Here is a 19967-nt window from a genome sequence, read left to right on the forward strand (position 1 = left end):
AAGAATGTCCAGCAAAAAAGGTCAGTTGATAGCAAACCTTCAGAGTCCTGGGTACAGACATTGTGACAAGACCCACCAAACTAACTGCAGACAGGGAGCTTTGCATAAGTACATACTATCCACTTCATATGTCTATAAATTTCTAGTGTTTCATTTACATTTTAGCATATGCAAGAAGAGAGCATACTTTTTTCTACAGGTCTCTTTTTCCCTATATTATTACATGAATTTTGCACTTTGACCACAGTTTTTTTACTCTCTCTCTTTAATATATGTGTGTGTGTGTGTGTGTGTGTGTGTGTGTGTGTGTGTGTGTGTGTGTGTGTGTGTGTGTGTGTGTGTGTGTGTGTGAATGTGTATGTTTACATACCTTTAGACAAGGAATAATAGTATATTTTTACAATACTTACATATCAGCAGACTAGTTTTTCAGTAACTGCAAATTACTACTTAAAGTAAAGAACAAACTGTCTTTTGAGTTCCTTTCAGACCCTTGCTCAAGTTCTCTACCAAAGCTATCATCATATCTTAAAATATACTTGTAAACAGACTGATTGCCTTTGTGAGTAACAGTTTAGAAGTGACAGTTAACCTAAGCCATAACGTTCCTACTTTCTCCTCAAAAAAAGTATGGGCAGGATTCACGAAGCCTCCGTGTAAGAGTTATAACTCATACACGGAGGCTGCAGTTAAACGGAGTGATGTCAGCATGCTCTGCATATTCATGAGAGCATGCTGAATCACACCTAAGGCTAACACGGTCCGTGTAAGACAGTAGGGGGCGTGTCCATAGGCCGAGCCCTGTAAGCGGACATGCCCCCAGAAGAGTAAAAGTGCCCAAAGTAAACACCCATGACAGAGTCCATGGAAATGTGAATAAACACAACACAACACATGCCCCCACAGACTACGAACATAAAATGTACAAATGAACATCTCATAATTTTTTTTTAAATTGTAAAGATGTTTAACCATGAGTGCGCTCGTTTGCACGGGCGTGCCCATAGCGCAGCCACAGTTAGCAGTCAGTGGGAAAGCATATAAGAACTAAATATGCAAAGTAAGCCAAGAAGCAATAGCATAGCGGTAGAGATGTTGGCTGAAGAGCAGGCATTCATGGTTCAAGCCCCCACAACACCAATTTTTATTTTTAGCAAAATAAGCACAAAACAAGTCCCTGACAAATATGTACACATAAAATCACATTTTATGTAAAATGTAATGAAATAGCCCATTTATATTGAAGAAATGTGAGGTAACAAAACAATAAAAAATGCCAGATGTGCCCATAGCTGAGCTACAGTTTAACAGGGTGAGTGCATCTGCCCGTAGGTGAGCAGTGGTTTAACTGGTGCAAAATGAGTGCCCGTAGCTGAGCAGTGGTTTAACACGCTGAATCTATGTGCCCCTAGCTGAGCTGAGTGTAATATGCGTGCTGATAGCCAAATGAGGCTTAAACCAGCGTACCCCATTTGCGCGGAGCTGCGCACCGCACAAACAAGCTAACCGACGGGCAACGTTGAGCAAGCCATATCAAAACTGCCTTTACACAGACACACCCCTCAGCTTGTCTAGACAGTCATAAAAAATAAAAAGTAGTGGCCAGGTTCGAACCCAGGATACTATACACCATAGTCAAGGTACTGAACCACTAAGCCATGACAGCAGTACCTATAAATGCAATAATAGCAAATATATAGGAATGAATACAAACTGGAGCATGACAATGCAGGTTTAGTGAAGTTGATACAATTCCAAAATGGCCAATCACAGATATGTGCGGGAAAAACGGACTATATAAGCCCCATAGGTGGGAATACACAGCATAAACGATTGTAGAACTGACTTGCAGCCAGAATGACAGGAGTAGGTGAGGGTAGTTGCTTTCGAGCACAGAGGTGGGGCGTTGAGGAGTCCAGGTACATGGTCTGGCTCCTAGTCCACAATCATGAGGCCCAACTCATGCAGGGCCAGGTCCTGTGGGGAGCATATAGGGCTGAGGCGTGGGACTGGTTGGCTCATGATCTCACCAGTGCCACAGGGATTCCAAGGACTGGTGAGCAGGTCCGTCACCACCATGCGGACCTGAAGAGACGCAAGCAGGACCAATTGAACCTTTGGATCCAGGAGGCCCGGCAAATGCCCAACGCCCCACTACTGAGTAAGTTACATTTAATTATGTATGTAAGAAATTAAACTAGCTGATATTATGGAGATGTGTATTCCAATATTACTTCATTTATATTACAGCTGCAGGTGTCCGTTCTGCGAACCGCAGAGCCTATGGCGATAGGCTGGTGCGGTTGCGCCACCAGGCAGGTCAGTAATCCACTACCAGTAACTGTAAAGAAATATAAAAGTATGACAGTTAGCAAAAGAGTGCAGTGTAGTCACTAAGTAATAAAATGTGCAAGTAACAGTGTAAAAGTGTTTGCAAGTATTGCTTGATTACAAAAGTGTGTTGCAGTCTGTAATCCAAACAGAAAAATGAAAATGTCTGACATAAATTCTGAAATAAAGATGCCCCACCTGTAAGAAAATAGTACACAACCTGCAGCAGGCTGAAAAGTACAGCTGCAGAAGATGATGAAATCACATGTGTGAAATATATCCCTGTTGAAATACTGAAACATGACAGAAGTGAGACTGCTGGAAAGGATTGTAATAACTACAGGTAAAACATGTCAATAAAGCCTAGAAGTAAGTACCATCCTGAATAGTAAAATGAAAACAAGTGAGAGAGTGTGAGAAAGTGTCATGAATCCAGCAATACAGTAGTAATAAACCCTGAATAAAGTATACTGCAGTCAGTACAGAATGAAATGCATGTGAGAATCAAAACCAAACAGCGAAATCTGTTCAAAGTGTTGCTGCATCTGGAATGTGTATCCCAAAATCTGGATATGTTGCTCTCAGTCTGCAATATGCAGATAGTATGATTGTCTGATATACCAAACATCCACACTTGTCTATAGCTATATAAAGCAAATGTAGCAGGATGATGTAGCTGAACAAAGCTAGATATGAATGTGTATGAAGAACAATAAAATGTATATTGATGTTGCAGTAACAGTCCTATCACCAAGTTGAAGTAGTTATCATATTGGAAACTGTAGTTAGAACAGTAGTGTGTATATATGTGCAGCTATTAGAAATGCACAGCATATGTATTGGTATTCTAAGGTGTTAATATATTTTCTTCACCCCACCCTATAACCACATATAACCCAATCCAGCAATACAGTAGTAATAACCCCTGAATAAAGTATACTGCAGTCAAGACAGAATGAAATGCATGTGAGAATCAAAACCAAACAGCGAAATCTGTTCAAAGTGTTGCTGCATCTGGAATGTGTATCCCAAAATCTGGATATGTTGCTCTCAGTCTGCAATATGCAGATAGTATGATTGTCTGATATACCAAACATCCACACCTGTCTATAGCTATATAAAGCAAATGTAGCAGGATGATGTAGCTGAACAAAGCTAGATATGAATGTGTATGAAGAACAATAAAATGTATATTGATGTTGCAGTAACAGTCCTATCACCAAGTTGAAGTAGTTATCATATAGGAAACTGTAGTTAGAACAGTAGTGTGTATATATGTGCAGCTATTAGAAATGTACAGCATATGTATTGGTATTCAAAGGTGTTAATATTATTTTCTTCACCCCACCCTATAACCACATATAACCCATTCCACGTGAAAATGGTATGTGCAATCACAATTAACACCCCTGGACATTTGTCCTGTTGGGTCATATATATTTGCATGTCCGTTGATGCATCTGCCCTGTTCATACATCCAAACCTGATGGCCTGTTGCCATCAATCAACCCTGCATGTTGTTGGACTGTGTATTGCTGTTCAAATTATGCATGTGTTATGCTCGCTGTTCAATGGTGTGAATATCTGGGTGTTTGGTTAATGGGAATACTAATGCATGCTGTTACAACTAATTGTGAATGGTATTATATGTCACTAACCCAAACTGTCATGACATAATGCAAAACATAGGATGACAGGGAAGGCGGGTTCCAGCGGACCCACCTCTCCCACCTCAGCTGGCGAGTGCACCTGGCACTAGTGCCCAGTCTGGACCCTCCTCCGGTGGCCCTGTGCCACCTGTGGGTGGAAGCGCTGCAGGGGATGGGGCTCGTCCCCCCTCTGCAAGTGTGGCTGGAGGAGAACCACCACTCACCCTCCGTAGCATCCGGACTGTGGTGCGTAGGGAGATCCGGGACTCTGTTCTCGAGCCCCTATGCCAGCTTGAGGCACAGGTGGCACAACTTACGGGCATGCCTGTTGCCCGGCCTACACAGCCCCCAGCACAGCCCCGTCCTGGGCAGTGAAGGAACAGTGGCAACTGCCTATGGGTGGGGATATCAGTTCCACTGTTGCCATCTGTGGGCTCATGGGCTCTGGATATCCAAACCTCCATCCCCGTCAATTGTGTAACCCCCCCACATGTGTCATACACCGCCCCTGTATGCGTCTTGTTTGTCTTGTCTGTTTACCTACCCAACCTACCTCCCCAGCTATACCGACTTCCTTCACCTGACATACCACTCTCACCTGAAAAAAAAAAAAGGGCACTCTGTACCCACAAAAAAATTATGCCCCATACATAGCTGCCCATTCCGCACACATGTCTGCTGGACATGGAAACTATCAATTACAATTGGCTGTACAACAAGTATTATTGTTGTCCTGACACCTCTCTCAGGGGTGGAAGGTTTCAAATGTCACACCAAATTACATACATATGCACAGCTGTTGCTGATGAAGAAATGGGCAGCTATGGGCCTTACCTACATCCCTCCTGCAAATCCCAAGCTTGTTTCCCTACTGTCTTACCCTCTTTGTGACCCCTTTTCACCACTTTCCTGTCTCCCCATTTTCATTTCTTTCAAAGAAAATAGCTTGAGTGTGCGCCAGAGTAAGCACTGTTAAGCGGTTGTAAGCGGGTGTGCACATGTGTGCGTGGAGCTAAACGCCAGTGCGCACTTCTGAGCTCCTCGCAAACCAGCGCTAACCCGGTTACAACTGCTTAAAAGTGCCTTAGTCACTCTGATTGACAGGTCCTGTAGTCAGTTCAAAAGCAAAATAAAATCCCACTGTCATTCCCAACCCAGGACCTTGGAAACAGTAGTCTGTATGACCTACCACTAAGCCATGACTCTTATACAAGAACATTGTGCTAAAATAAATATAACATGTAATAGTAGGGATGAATGTAAAGGGAATATAGGATGTGTAGTACACAAAGCATGTCATTTAGAATTACTGTCAAAACTACTGGATTCCCATAATAGTAGTGTGTGAACAGAAACAGCCATGCTAGTTGGTAGCTTGTAGGTAATAATGTCAGTTAATGTACATATATAAATGTATGTATATTTACATATATATATATATATATATATATATATCTATATATAGTTGTAGGTGTCATTGTGCATACACACTTACTACAGGGAACAGGAGAGAGGAATGGAGAAATGTGAATCTACAACACAGCCTGAATCATGAGAGAGATACTAACCTTTACACTCACAGAACAGTGTCCACAGCATACCAGCATGGTCCCCGCCCTTACAATCTGAAAGGGCAATGCCTATCTCACATACCCTTTTATAGCACTGTCCTGAAATCACAGTGAGAACTGCAATCAGTACACAACTGGCTGCATGCAATTAGCAAATGCTGGCTTACAATTGGTGCAGAGGCCATCACATGGACCTATGCAGATACCTACAAAAGCATCCTGTACTAACACTCCACACATGCAATACGTTCATTGCACTGTCTGGAAGCAGACAGAGGGAGAGAGACAGACAGAGACAGAGAGAAAAAAAAAAAAACACACGCTACACACTGTGACTCTAAGCTGTCAGCAGTGACAGTAGCAGCAGGAAGCAGAAGCAGTGGTAATGCAACCAGCTGCGACAAACACAGGTAATGCAAAGTAGCAGGTTAATAGTCTGCATACTGTGAACCCTCCAAATGTGTCATAGGTCTGTATCTATAGGTATGTCCATGTGATATGTTGTGTGTACGTAGTTCCACCAAAAGGGGATGACTATACATTACATGTCAATCAGTGTTAGGCCATGATCCTGGCAGCAGTTGTCTGTGCGTTGCCCTCAGCAATGGCTGTAGTGACTGTTTTGAAAGGTCAGCCAGGTTCAAAAGGCAGGATCAGCCCATCACAAAGGCAAACTGGCTGGGAACAAGTGTCTGCAGGTACCTGATATCACTGCATATGCATCCCATACTGAATAATTCCATAGCTTAGCAGACCAGGCCGGTTATGCATATGATGTGGTAGTTCCCAGGGTCAGTAGAGGTGCCTCCTTAGTGGTGTGGGACCACTGTTGCTGTATGCCAGTGTCCAGGTACATATCCTGTAGTACGGCCAAGATTAATTATCAGTCTTATATGCGGTTGTATGTCCTCTTGGAGTGCATGTAGCACACATCCAGGGATACCATCAGGTCACAGTGATGCTGTGTGTTCTGCTTTGCTGAGGGCGGCCCTCACCTGGACATGTGAGATGATAGGGAGGTTACATACAGCTGTGATAAGTATTTCAACTGGTGGGGAGAAGGAGGGGGGATACGTGCACCGAACCTGTCTGCAAGAATGTTGCCAATATCTGTGTGTTTGGTGAATGTTAAGTAGGTGTGTATTAACGCAGAGCATATCTGAGGCATTTGGTCCATATGTGTAACATAACTGAAGAAGGCCTTGTGGTTATCCATAGTGTTTGTGGCCATTTCCCTCCCAGAGTAGGCCGTGGCCATTGTTATGAGAGACCGTAGCGTAGTACCAGTGCTGACCACAGATGCCTTCCCTTAATGTGAATCTGCTCTGTCCTGCAGTAGCCTCCTGCTATTGTTATACAATCTGCCTCTGTCTGGGGTCCACCGGACAGGATGCCTAACCTTTGTGCATAGGGTCTGGGTTAGAAATGTGTGTGCAAGTTCCATGCAATCTGTGGGATGTCCGTGGTAAGCATTTGCAAAGGGGTCAGCAGTGTGGGTTGTGGCTTCCACTGGCCCAGTGTGCTGCATGGATACCATCTCAGTCCTAACAAGTGAATAACTGTCTAATCACATACATATCAAAGTAGTCTACTGTGCTGGTGGTGGTGGTGGGATATGTATATCCAGGCCGAGTAACTTGTGTCCACATCACACTAGTGGATGGCATCCCACATACAGTACCTTGGGATGAATCCCCAGAGTGAGGTTGTGCATTGGACCTGTCAGTGTGTGCTGACCGATGGGGCATGCTACTATGTTGTGTGGAATGTGGCAGGTATTGTTGCACAGGTGTTGGCTGAGCACTGATATCTGGCCATGTACTTGTGTATCCACCACGAGACACACACATGCAACATATGGGAGTAGTAGTATATCACTACACATGAGTATCATGTATAGTATGTGTGCCATATATTGCTGACATAGTCTGCTGATATCCTGTTTGTGTTCTCTTCCAGGGAGATGGCGCGTCAGCGTAATCCCGCCTACTCTGCAGCGGAAGATGAGGAGATACACCAGAGCCTGGTGCGGGAGTATGACATACTGTTTTCCCGCACCAGTCAGAATCAGCAGGAGAGGGCTGCACTGTGGCAAGACCTTGTCCGTAGGGTAAATGACATTGGCATGCATAATAGGACATATGAGCAGGTACGACATCACTGCAGTGATTTAATCAGAAATGTCCATCAGCGTGTGTCGGATATCCACAGGCAACAGGTTGCCACAGGAGGTGGGGTGGCCACACATCCCCCCCTCACCAGACTGGAGGGGCTACTCCTAAGTGTTGTGGCTCCAGCCCCGGAACAGCAACAGCAATACACCTGCATCATGATGGAGGCTGGATCCACACAGCAGCACGACATGGAGCATGCAGGTAATATGCCATATGTACACTTGACTGTTCTGTACACTGTTAGTTTATGCATGTGTAAGGTGTGTCCGTGGTATGTAGCTGTCATCATAGTATGTAATTGTGCATGTGTGATATTGGCAATATCAGCAGCTGACGTGTGAAAGGCAACTGGTGTACTACTGCACTGTATCATATGCAGTATCAATGGCACAGTTGTGCCCACTGACATTAATCTCATCATTTCTGCAGGTCCCTCCGGGGTTACAGCAAGGCAGGCCATCCATGCTGGTGAGTGTGTTTAACAATACCTATAATAGTCCTGATAGTGCTAGTAACACTAGTGTAACTCAGTAGTGCTCTGTGTGTATACTGCGGGGTGTGCATGTGTGCATGTGTGCAGGTGTGCCTGTGCCCATGTGTGCATGTGTGCATGTGTGCATGTGTGCAGGTGTGCCTGTGTCCACGTGTGCATGTGTGCATGTGTGCCTGTGTCCACGTGTGCATGTGTGCCTGTGTCCACGTGTGCATGTGTGCATGTGTGCCTGTGTCCACGTGTGCATGTGTGCATGTGTGCATGTGTGCATGTGTACACGTGACCATGTGTGCATGTGTGCATGTGTGCATGTGTCCATGTGTGCATGTGTCCACGTGTGCATGTGTGCATGTGTCCATGTGTGCATGTGTCCACGTGTGCATGTGTGCATGTGTGCATGTGTGCATGTGTGCATGTGTGCATGTGTGCATGTGTGCATGTGTGCCTGTGTGCATGTGTCCACATGTGCATGTCTGCATGTGTGCCTGTGTCCATGTGTGCATGTGTGCCTGTGTCCATGTGTGCATGTGTCCATGTGTGCATGTGTGCATGTGTGCATAAGTGCATCACTGGTAACAATGTGTGGACACTGTAAACTGTGTTTCCTGTCTTCCTCCCACAGGTTCTGGTGCTGCTCTGGTGTCCTGCAGCAGGGAACCTGAATCTGGTGCCACAGGTACTGGTAATGATGATATCTGTGTAATGGTACAGGAAGGTGTGTCAGGGTCCGCCATTGGTCAGCCAATTGACAGTACACAGCTGTCAACCCCATCATTGCGCACAGTCATCCTGCCAGTACATCCTTTGTCACCATTGTCCCTAGGTGATGGACAGGATACAGTGGGCATTGACCAGGGTAATGTGGTATCTGTGGCACATGCTTCCCCACACAGCAGCCATGGGCAGGGTCCTGCGATGGTACCACACAGACAGTTGCCCATGGGTTCTCGTGGGAGCATCCGTGGGTGTACTGCCTCTGGCAGACGTGCCCAAAGAGGTCTGTCAACCTCAGCTATGTTTCGGGCTGTCATGCAGGCACAGTCGCGTATGGAAAGGTACACCAGACAGGGTCTGAGGGAGCTGAGAGCATGTCGCACAGCCATGACTGACAGTATGCGTGACATCGCGGATGCTATCCGTAATTTCACCGATGTCATAGACAGACATTGTGGGGACATATTACAGCAGTTCCACAACCAAATGTCCATGAGCCAGGGCAATGGTGGGCGGTTGCGGCGTCGACGTGGCCGTATGCCAGCAACAGCAGCAGCTGGCAGTCGGCGCAGACGACAACAGGCCCGCGCACGCCCCCATAGTGCCAGCAGCAGCCCCAGCAATGCTGGGTCTGTGCTGTCATCAGAACGCCCCAGGAGACCACGTGCACGTGGCTCTGGACAGTCCCAACAGGGACCTGTGTCCAGTCAACACACTCCCGCTTCTGATGACAGTACCCAGTCTGGCTTAGTACTGGATATGGTCCGTAGCACCCCTGCCAGGCACAGGTACCGTGTCCGTGCCCACAGACACTGATCTGTATGACCTGCCAGGTGCAGTCTGTGGCTGTCCACAAACCCCTGTATATGGCAGCCATGAGGTGGAACTGTGTGCGTGCATACACACATGCGAAATGTTAACACCTAGGGTGACCACATACACGCACACACTGCACCAACAGTGCCCCACCCTGTACTGCTGCCCCTCACCAACACACATACACACACATGTCAATTGGTGGTATCAGTGGCAGACTCAGGCATACCTAATTCACACCCTGTGCATATGATGACACTGTGCCACCTCCTGCAATCTCCAACATCATTGCGGGAACAGGTAAACACGTTGCTGATGCACAGGGTGACTACATAGAAGTGTATTAGTAGTATCATGTTGGTAACAGTACAGTGTGCTGATATGACTGTGTGTATATCCCAGCATGCCTGATGCAGTAACCGTATGAATGTCCTGAATTGTTATCTGCACCCATAGTACGTACCAAAGTGTAACAGCTGCACATAATTGCATGCCGGTGGTAAGGATGTCAACAGATAGCCGCATACATGGGTAGCACAGGGGGGAAGCTAACGCAAGTAGTGATATGCAATGGTGGACATGTACAGTAATGGTGTCAAGTTGCCCACAACGACTATGCAATGTGGATGTTTGCGCATGTTGATATGTGTGCAGTACCAATGTAATCCAAATCACAATTAACTATGACATAATATCAGTTCTACCATGGGCATCTGCGCTGTGTATTCCTGGGTACATGTTGATAGTGCCTACATATTTGCATTGTTACTTACTGTTAGTGTTACCCCTTCTTTGTTGTACAATGAACTACTTCCAGCCCTGCTTACTGTAGCTTTGTTTGCATGCATGTTCGCTTGGGGTTCCCTGGAACACTGCTTACACCTGCAATGCAGAGTTACAGTGCTTCTGTGGACTCCTAGTGACATCTGCATAGCGTACGATACGTATGTCAAGTTTACACATGACAGAACGTCACTGTCCGTCCTGTTCGCATGTACGTTGCCTGTGACACATTGCACATGTCTTACCTGGCATTTACCCACATGTGCAGTCATATATGCCAGTGCTATGAAACAGTAGCAGTACACCCACACATACACACCTTCAGTATGTTGTTCCCCATTGGCCCTATGTGTTGGTACTCACCATGGCAATCACACTACTAGGGTAGCATGTGCAAAGGTAACCTGTGAATCACCTCTATGGTCCAGTTGTGGTTTATGTGAGTCATGTGGCAATGTCACAGCTGCCACATGTATGCAGTCAGCCATCACCCTTGGCCAGGAACGTACAACACATGTGTGGGATGCCACCACATAGCCAATCTGGGGACTGAGCTCTCTGAACCCAGTAATGCCATACCCTGTCAGGTGGCATGTCATATTACAGTGACTACAATACAAGTCAGACATAGACACGCACTGACAGCATGCTGAACACACTGGGGCATATGTGGGGACTCAGAATAGCATCCTGCCTGAGCATCACACACCTCCGCAGCTGGCACACAGGCATATGTTCCGTCGGAACAGAGCACATGCCACACATGGCACACACATCCCGTGTGCCACACACTCACAGCCTGTAGGGCTACACAACACACCTGCTACAGATGTGTCAGGTACCTGTCTTGGGTGCTGCACTGGGGTCCCGCTCAACAGGCTGTATCTGGTGAAGGTCACAGTGATATGCCTCAGGGGCACTATGGTCCACCACAGAACACATGCATACAGGTCAGTCAGAGGCATGGACACATATGACTCACTCATTGACCATGCCACTATGGATGACCTGAGACATACCTCCCTGGACTACATGATAGGGAACATAGAATGGATCTCTCAGCATGTGGCACGGGCCAGTATGAGCCTGATCTTGGTTGCCAACATACCCTCACCAGGTATGCTACCACTATATGTAGGAAGGGTGTTGTATGTCTACATTCTGCTCAGTCTCCAATGTCATTCATAGGGTATCCGCTGGCTGTCAACGTGTGCTTACATGCTAGGGAAGCCACAATGATGTGCAAGGGTCAGCTTGCACGTGACACCCATGGCCCGATGTATATTGGTGAAGCTCCTTGATACACACATACTGCCTTATGCTGCAGGACATGGATTACATAGCCACCTCCGTGGGTATCACACAGGTTAGGACACTAACAGTGCTGCTACACAACACCAGCAGTGTACACCGCAAGATGCATGCACTGGACACTGTCCTCAGCACGGTGAACTGCAATGTCTGTGCAGTACCAGAGTCCTGATTCATGGCTCACAGGTGTAACCCATCACTGACAGGTTATGCCTCATACCATGCCTGTCGTCCCCTACACATGTAACACACATGGACAGGGGGTGGTATCCCAAGGCACCACAGATACACACACCTCCAGGTTGTTGGCACAGCACAAAGCATCAGGGCCTAATCATGTGCAGCTAACAGTGTGTCGGACTGCCATCTGGTTCATAGCCTGGCACACACAACCCTCCCATACACAGGAAAACCACCTATCCTCCATAACAACACTGGCAATATGACAGTCTCAAGAACTGTCTTTATATGGCTGGACTGCATCCAGCCAAACATTGTGCGTGAGCATTACTGTAGCTACAACACACTAGTTGAAGGGTTCACAGCATGTGGTCACTGAATTGCAGTGGAATGACATGTTACCACTCCCACAACAGGTGGGAACATGCAGCACCTGTACATCGACTACATGTAGACTATATGGCCCAGACCAGATGTGTATCCCCTGCTGTAGGTATTTTACCATATACACCCACACTGTATAGACACATACCGCGTGCGGCCCCTGCACAGTAAGACACAGTCATATTGGTATACATTGCAAATACCATTTATCCACTCGAGGCATGTGTCAGACATGGTAACTACTGCAGGTCACAGGTATTTATGTGTATGTGTCACACACATACATCATGTGTGCAATGCCATTGCTGGTTTAGGCAATGGCATGCATTGTTATGCACAAAGACCCACACAAGGTCATAATGTGTGACACAACCACACGTGGCAGTTGTGGGTTACCAAAACATACCTATCTGTACTCTGACAATGGTAATAGACCCAGTAGCAGAGCGCACTATTGGCATTACTGGCCAACTAGCCCTGTTTGGCTGTGCTGATAGTGTGGTGACATCCCCTGTGTTTACTGGGGGAATATGCAGCATCTGGTGTATTGTAGTATTTGCCAAAAGGATCTGTTCTCTCACACTTGCATTTACACACACCCTACTACCCCCACACACACACACTTGCCATTTGCAGGATTCATACCCCTACCTAACTAAGTCACGACACGTGAGAGAGACGCATTAGCAAAGCGCACTATTCGGATTACTAGATGGTTCCTCTTCTCTGGCTGTACTTATAGGGTGCTGACATCATCAGTATTTTGAAAGGGTAATGTGCATCAGGTAGTGTGATCTCCTGATTGCCAAAACTAACATGTTTTTCATACAGAAATGCACACACACAAACTCCCCACATCCAAACACACACACACTTGCAGGTTTCAAACCCCTACCTAAATATGTTATGGCACTTGAGAGTGACGCTGTAGCAGGTTGCGCTATTCTGATTACTGGCAGATGTCTCTTCTCCAGCTGTATGTATAGGGTGCTGTCATCATCACTGTTTGGAAAGGGTAATGTGCATCATGTAGTGTGATCTCCTGATTTCAAAAAGCACATGTTTTCATACAGAATTGCACACACACAGAGTCCCCACATCCAAACACACACACATGCCATTTACAGGTTTCAAACTCCTACCTAACTATATTATGACACTCGGGAGAGACGCATTAGCAGAGTGCGCTATTTGAATTACTGGGAGGTTTCTTTTCTCCTGCTGTACTTATAGGGTGCTGACATCATCCGTGCTGAGATAGGGGAATGTGCATCCTGTAGAGTGTTTTCACAGTTGCCAAAAGGGACATTTCCCTCACACAGACTTGCACACACACCAGCCCCTTCCACACACACTGAGCATTTGCAAGATTCAAACCCCCTACCGAAGTATGTTATGACACTCGAGACGGACGCATTAGCAGAGCGCGCTATTCACATTACTGGGAGGTTTTTCTTCTCCTGCTGTACTTATAGGGTGCTGACATCATCAGTGTTTAGAAAGGGGAATGTGCATCCTGTAGTGTGTTCTCCTAGTTGCCAAAAGGGATATTTCTTTCATACAGTCTTGAACACACACCAACCCCTTCCACACACACTGAGTGTTTACAGGATTCAAACCCCTACCTAATTATGTTATGACACTTGAGACGGACGCATTAGCAGAGCGCGCTATTCGCATTACTGGGAGGTTTCCCTTCTCCTGCTGTACTTATAGGGTGCTGACATCATCAGTGTTTAGAAAGGGGAATGTGCGTCCTGTAGTGTTCTCCTAGTTGCCAAAAGGGATATTTCCTTCATACAGACTTGCACACACACTAACCCCCTCCACACACACTGAGCATTTGCAGGATTCAAACCCCTACCTAACTATGTTATGACACTCGAGACGGACGCATTAGCAGAGCATGCTATTCGCATTACTGGGAGGTTTCCCTTCTCCTGCTGTACTTATAGGGTGCTGACATCATCAGTGTTTAGAAAGGGGAATGTGCATCCTGTAGTGTGTTTTCCCAGTTGCCAAAAGGGACATTTCCCTCTCACAGCCTTTCACACACACAAACCCCACTCACCCACACACACTGAGCATTTGCAGGATTCAAACCCCTACCTAACTATATTATGACACTTGAGGGAGACGCATTAGCAGAGCACACTATCCGAATTACTGGGCATCTGTTCTGCACCTGCAGTATTTATAGGGTGCTGACATCTTTATTTCTACAGAGGTATGTACATGTAGTACTACCTGTCAGGTGGGGGATAGCATATATATGCATTTGCAGCCACCTACGTCAGGGTCAGATATGCACATCGCACTGGCAGGTTATGTTCTATACCATGCTTTGTGACCACAGGACCTGTAACACACAACACAACCAGTCCAGAACACCACACCCACATCCAGGACACACACTTAGCTTCCCTGGGAACAGTGCCAGGATATGCAGGTGTTCACATACACCATTCCAGTTGTTAACATCAGGTACAGGCATATTGTGTGTGAGAACTACTCAGGCCTCTACCACTTTACCCTACAGCCACTACAATTTGTGGGTCCATGTGCTATGGCAGAACCACACACCACAGCCACATGGGGAATACATATTGCACCTGTCCATCTGCAACGTGGGTACTCACTGTTCCACACCAGAGGTAGACCACCATTGTTGATATCTGACCATACCCACCTTTCCCTGGACATCCATATCCCATCTCCACCCCCAGGCAAGGTTGTCACTGCACACAAACTGTATTTAGCACAAGCAGACTCTACACTTGTGAAGACTGGGGTGGACGACTTCAGAGGACCCATGCTGGGGACTATACTGGCCACTCAGCATAATCCTTGACAATTGCATTCTATGAGCATGTGTATGGTTTGCATTGATCATGCTATCCCACATATACCCATGACTGCTCCACAACAAGACACCTGTCAGGTGTACACCAGCCATATATGAGCCATACAACAGACAGAGTGAGCTAATACATTGCAGAGCTGTAGCCCACAGAGGGAGGACATCTGTGAACAGTTCCAGCATGGCACTTCATTCACACATAATCATTACAACACAGTGTTGACAGTGGAATTGTCCAGAGAATGCAGATAGGGCTCCCCTCAGTCTGTTATTGACGGACACTTACTGTTAGAGATCCTCAGCAACCCTCTTCCAGCACACACCGACAACATGGCTGTGGCTTAGCACATTCAATCCCTGGGACCTCCACGGTGCCCCTGCTTGACAGAGGCACAGCTCACTAGCCTCACATGTTGCCTTATGTGACCTACTTTACAGTGGCACAGTAGCCTACTGTACTGGGGATGCAGATGCCAAGCACACTCTGGCTGAGCTGTCATTCCCTAGGGCAACAAGCCTAGTATTGACCTCTACACCCATATGTTCAATTGTCGGATGCACAATATTTGTTGTGCTGTTCTACTGTTTGCAGGTCTTTATTGCCATAGCATTCCCTGTTCCTATGACCAACTTGTGTATCTGTGGAAGATGTTTGCATATGACGGCGATCCACTATATCACTTATGTCTCTGTAGTCATTTACTGTGTGCACTGGGCAGATTGCTGTGTTGTGGTTGGTTCCTGGACTGACACGCACAAATACCAGATATGTGTGGCCAACTGCTAAACGGAGATATGGCCTAAGTGTGTGAGCATGCCCAGTTCAGCCTTTCCATGGCATGTTGTCTGACATATGCCTCATTTATCAAAGTGTGCGAGCATGCCCAGTGTGAGCTTTCCATATGTTGCACTCTGAAGTCCACCACATATTTGGGTGTGTGTGAACTTCAACAATATCTCACGTTTATGGTTGTGTGTTGGGTGTCATGTTGTGTACTAACTGGCCAACTGCTTTGTGTCTGCCACAACAGGGATTATACTGTGCCTGCAGGGATTGCATGGGATACTTTGCAGACAGTTCTCAACATACTTTCATAATGACCTAACACTGTAGTACCGTATAGTGTACTGGTTCAGTACTTTCACTGTGGTGGACAGTATCCTGGGCTTTAGTCCTATGACTGCTTGACATCTTCATAGTGAGCACAACAGACTGTGTAGGGGCCAGTTGTGCACATATGACCATGTTGCATTATGTTCAGATATGGACTACCTACACCAGGCTCGTCCAACATTGGTAGTGTATTCCACAACATGGGTGGACATTGGCAAACACTAGCGATGTTCCCTAGGCCATTTCTGATGCTAGTCACAGGGTGTGTTTGTCCTTCGACACACATTGTAACTGGAGTTTGCCATGACATATGTCATGGTTAGTATACTGTGCCTCCGTCTACCTCTGACATAACAGTGATACCCAGGGTTAGCCTACCATCTCCCATCCACTCATCAGGATTCCTCTTGAGGGGTGTCGATAAGTGACTCTCTGGCTGACCTGTACCAGGAGTTTACTGAAGAGTGGGGTGCCTTCTGTGTTATGGATCATTCTGTACAGCTTGTCCTATGTATGTCAGTGCTGGGGTTCAGGTCTCTCATGTGCATAGCTCACTGCCATTCAGATTGTACAAGGTGCAGCATGTTCATTGATTCCAGGTTGGACATGGCTTCATACATCAGGCACAGCTTGCCTGTAGCTGGGCAGTATGGCAGTGTGTGGGGCTGCAGTTTGTTTACTCAGGCAACACATGGCATCTGTTCATGCTCTTTGCTACTCCTGGTGGGGTACTGTTGTGGACTTTACAGTTGATGGAGGTGTCTGCTGAGGTATATCCCACAGGGGCTATTGTAGTCAATTGTGACGCTGATGGAGGATGACTGCAGAGCCACAGTGACATCCCCTTATCTACATCTGCCAACCTTCATGTTTGGGTGGGTATATAGTATATGTTTCTGCGAACACTACAGCCACATGTTTGTCCAGTGCAGGATATCTATCACCTTTTGTACCCAGGTCTCACATTACATGTTAGGTACGTCATGGGTTAACACCTGTGTGGTAATTTGTGGGCACTTACTGTATATCCACGGTGGTTGTCTATACACAGTTCTGCAATTAGCTTGCTGACATGGCTATGGCTCCAGTTGTCTGTTTGTAGGTGGCCCTTTTGTGGGTTGCTTGTGTCAGCTGGGAGTTGGATATGGTGGGCTGTTTGTACTCCTCTGCATACATGTTCAGTCACAGTCCTTCCATGTTGGCCTATACCTATGGGACATATATACAGAACGGGGGGGCAGGACCAGGCCTTGTGGGATGCCACTCATATCTGCTTTGTAGTCTGACATGGATGCGGCATGTCTGACCATGTCAGTTCTGTCCTTGGTCTGGTTTGCAACCCCTCTACTGACATAGGGGTATATATTTAAGCTGGTGAACATATCCATACTGAACTCATACGGTATTGTCTAGAAGCATGTGCACGGTCCAGCTACGCTGTGTGGACCACATTGCCCTCATCAATGACCTTAATGACTGCTTCAAATGGGTCAAACATGTTTAGGGGCAGGATCTGCAGTTACGACAGCCACACTGTGTAGGGTCCAGTATCAGTAGGTCCACAATAGCCTTCTGTCTGCGGTACATACTGATCCTTTCCATAGCTGTGCAGACCAAGCTTGTCAGGATCCTGGGGTGGTAGTTTGCAGTATCCATTCAGGCAACACCTTTGTTGTGAAGGACCACTGTTGTTGTACACTGCTCTTTGGGTACATATCCTGTGGTAAGGCTGACATTGGGCAGTAGTGTGATTTGGCATTCCATTATTCTTGGAGTCCATGTTGGCCTCAGCCCAGGACACCATCACATACCTTTGCTGCTGTGTGTTTTGCTTTGCAGATGATGGCTGTTACCTCAGCATCTGCAATGTCAGGGGACCAGCAGTCTGCTGGGATAGATATTTTGCACTCTGGGGGGGTGTTTGCACTGCACCTGTCAGGTTGTATGTTAGCAATATGTGTGTGTGTTTGGTATGTTGTTTGTAATATCTGTGTGATTCGGAGCATATCTGTGGATGCCCAACATGGTTCCTACCATCAGTTAGGTAAGCCTTGTGATTATCCTTAGTGTCCTGTACATTTTGTATCTTCATAGGTTCATGGGTTCATACTAGGCTATCCACCCTAGGGCATTAGTAAGCCTAGCCAGAGTGTGTGTGTCTTTCGCCACCCCTTGCTATGTTTCTATTATGGCCATTTATGAATTTCTTTACTGTGCCTCTGTCTGGTCGTGACACAGTGAAGACCCCCAGTATACATGTACGATCATCCATCCACTTGGCAATATTCCTGTTGAGGGGTGTCAGTGAGGGGCTCTGCCTAACATGGATTGGGATCCTGTTTCTGGGTGTGGGGAGCCTCTGGGTTATGTATCTGTCCCTCCAGCACATCTTATTTCATTATGTGTTGAGGCTGACATCTGTCACTCTCACAGCTCCAATGGCTTTGATTTCCTGTGGTGGAGCATGTCCATTACTCCTGTGTTGGACATGGCCTTGTACAACAGACATACAATGCCTCTGTGTAGGCAGTCTGTGACTGCATTCAGCTGGGGTGTCTACAGCCAGGCAGCATATGACATATATTTCACACCCTTTATCCTCTTGGTGGGGTAACTATGAGGTCTTCCGAACCGCTGCAGGTGTCACGACGGTACATCCCATATGAGTCATTGTACTAGATTATGGGTCTGATAAGGGAACAGTACAGCGGCACAGTGACCTCTGTTGATGTAGATGTGAATCCTTTCATGATACGGTGTCCAATATCGACAATCTTCCTAGCCACATTGGCATTGTGAGTGTCACATGACAGATTACTGTCGACTTGTGTCCCTAGGTCCCTGATTACCCTTGCATACATAATGGTTTGCCACCTATGTGGTAATTTGTGTGTACCTTGTCTGGTATTTGGTGGGACATTCATACTGTCCAGTGTCTTCAGGATGTCTGGGTGGAGTTCTTGTGTGTGAGAGTGTGGTCTGTTGCATGCTACAGACTGTACAGCAGTTTGGACTATACTTAGGTGCACATGGGTGGTCTCCGCTGCTTTGTGCATTGTCAGTTACTTGGCCATATGGGTGTCTGTGCTGCATATGGATACTACCCATCCTTTGATGTTTTGGTCCAGGTGTTGGGGCCATAACACATGATATGTGGTCTAACCTAGTAGTGCTGGTGTGCTATCACTAGGCTTGCAGCAGGCTTCTGTCACTGCACAGACATCGATGTTCTCCATAATGGGAAGTGCCTCAGGGGCATGCATATTGCAGTTTACACATCTGGCATTGGTCAGCATTACCCTTATGTTTCCTACCACTTATGTTTTCTAGGGTGGTGGGTAGTCTTTTTGGCCTTGCCTACATACGGCTCTATGGAGGTGGCAAAGGCCTTATCCAGTATCCAGACGCACAGGGTAACAGGTGCAAGCCATCCCTGGAACAGCAGCATGGCTTGTCATGCTTGACATCTCAAGCAGACAGACATTAGACCCTCTTGGACTGACAGCTGTAACTGTGCCAGCTGTTAAACATGATCATTCTGTGTTTGTACTGTGGCATCATTCTTGGTGAGGGTTGGATGCTGCACA

This window comes from Protopterus annectens, chromosome 10.part0, assembly GCF_019279795.1.
Source record: "Protopterus annectens isolate FY-2018-M chromosome 10.part0, PAN1.0, whole genome shotgun sequence".
NCBI lineage: Eukaryota > Metazoa > Chordata > Ceratodontiformes > Protopteridae > Protopterus > Protopterus annectens.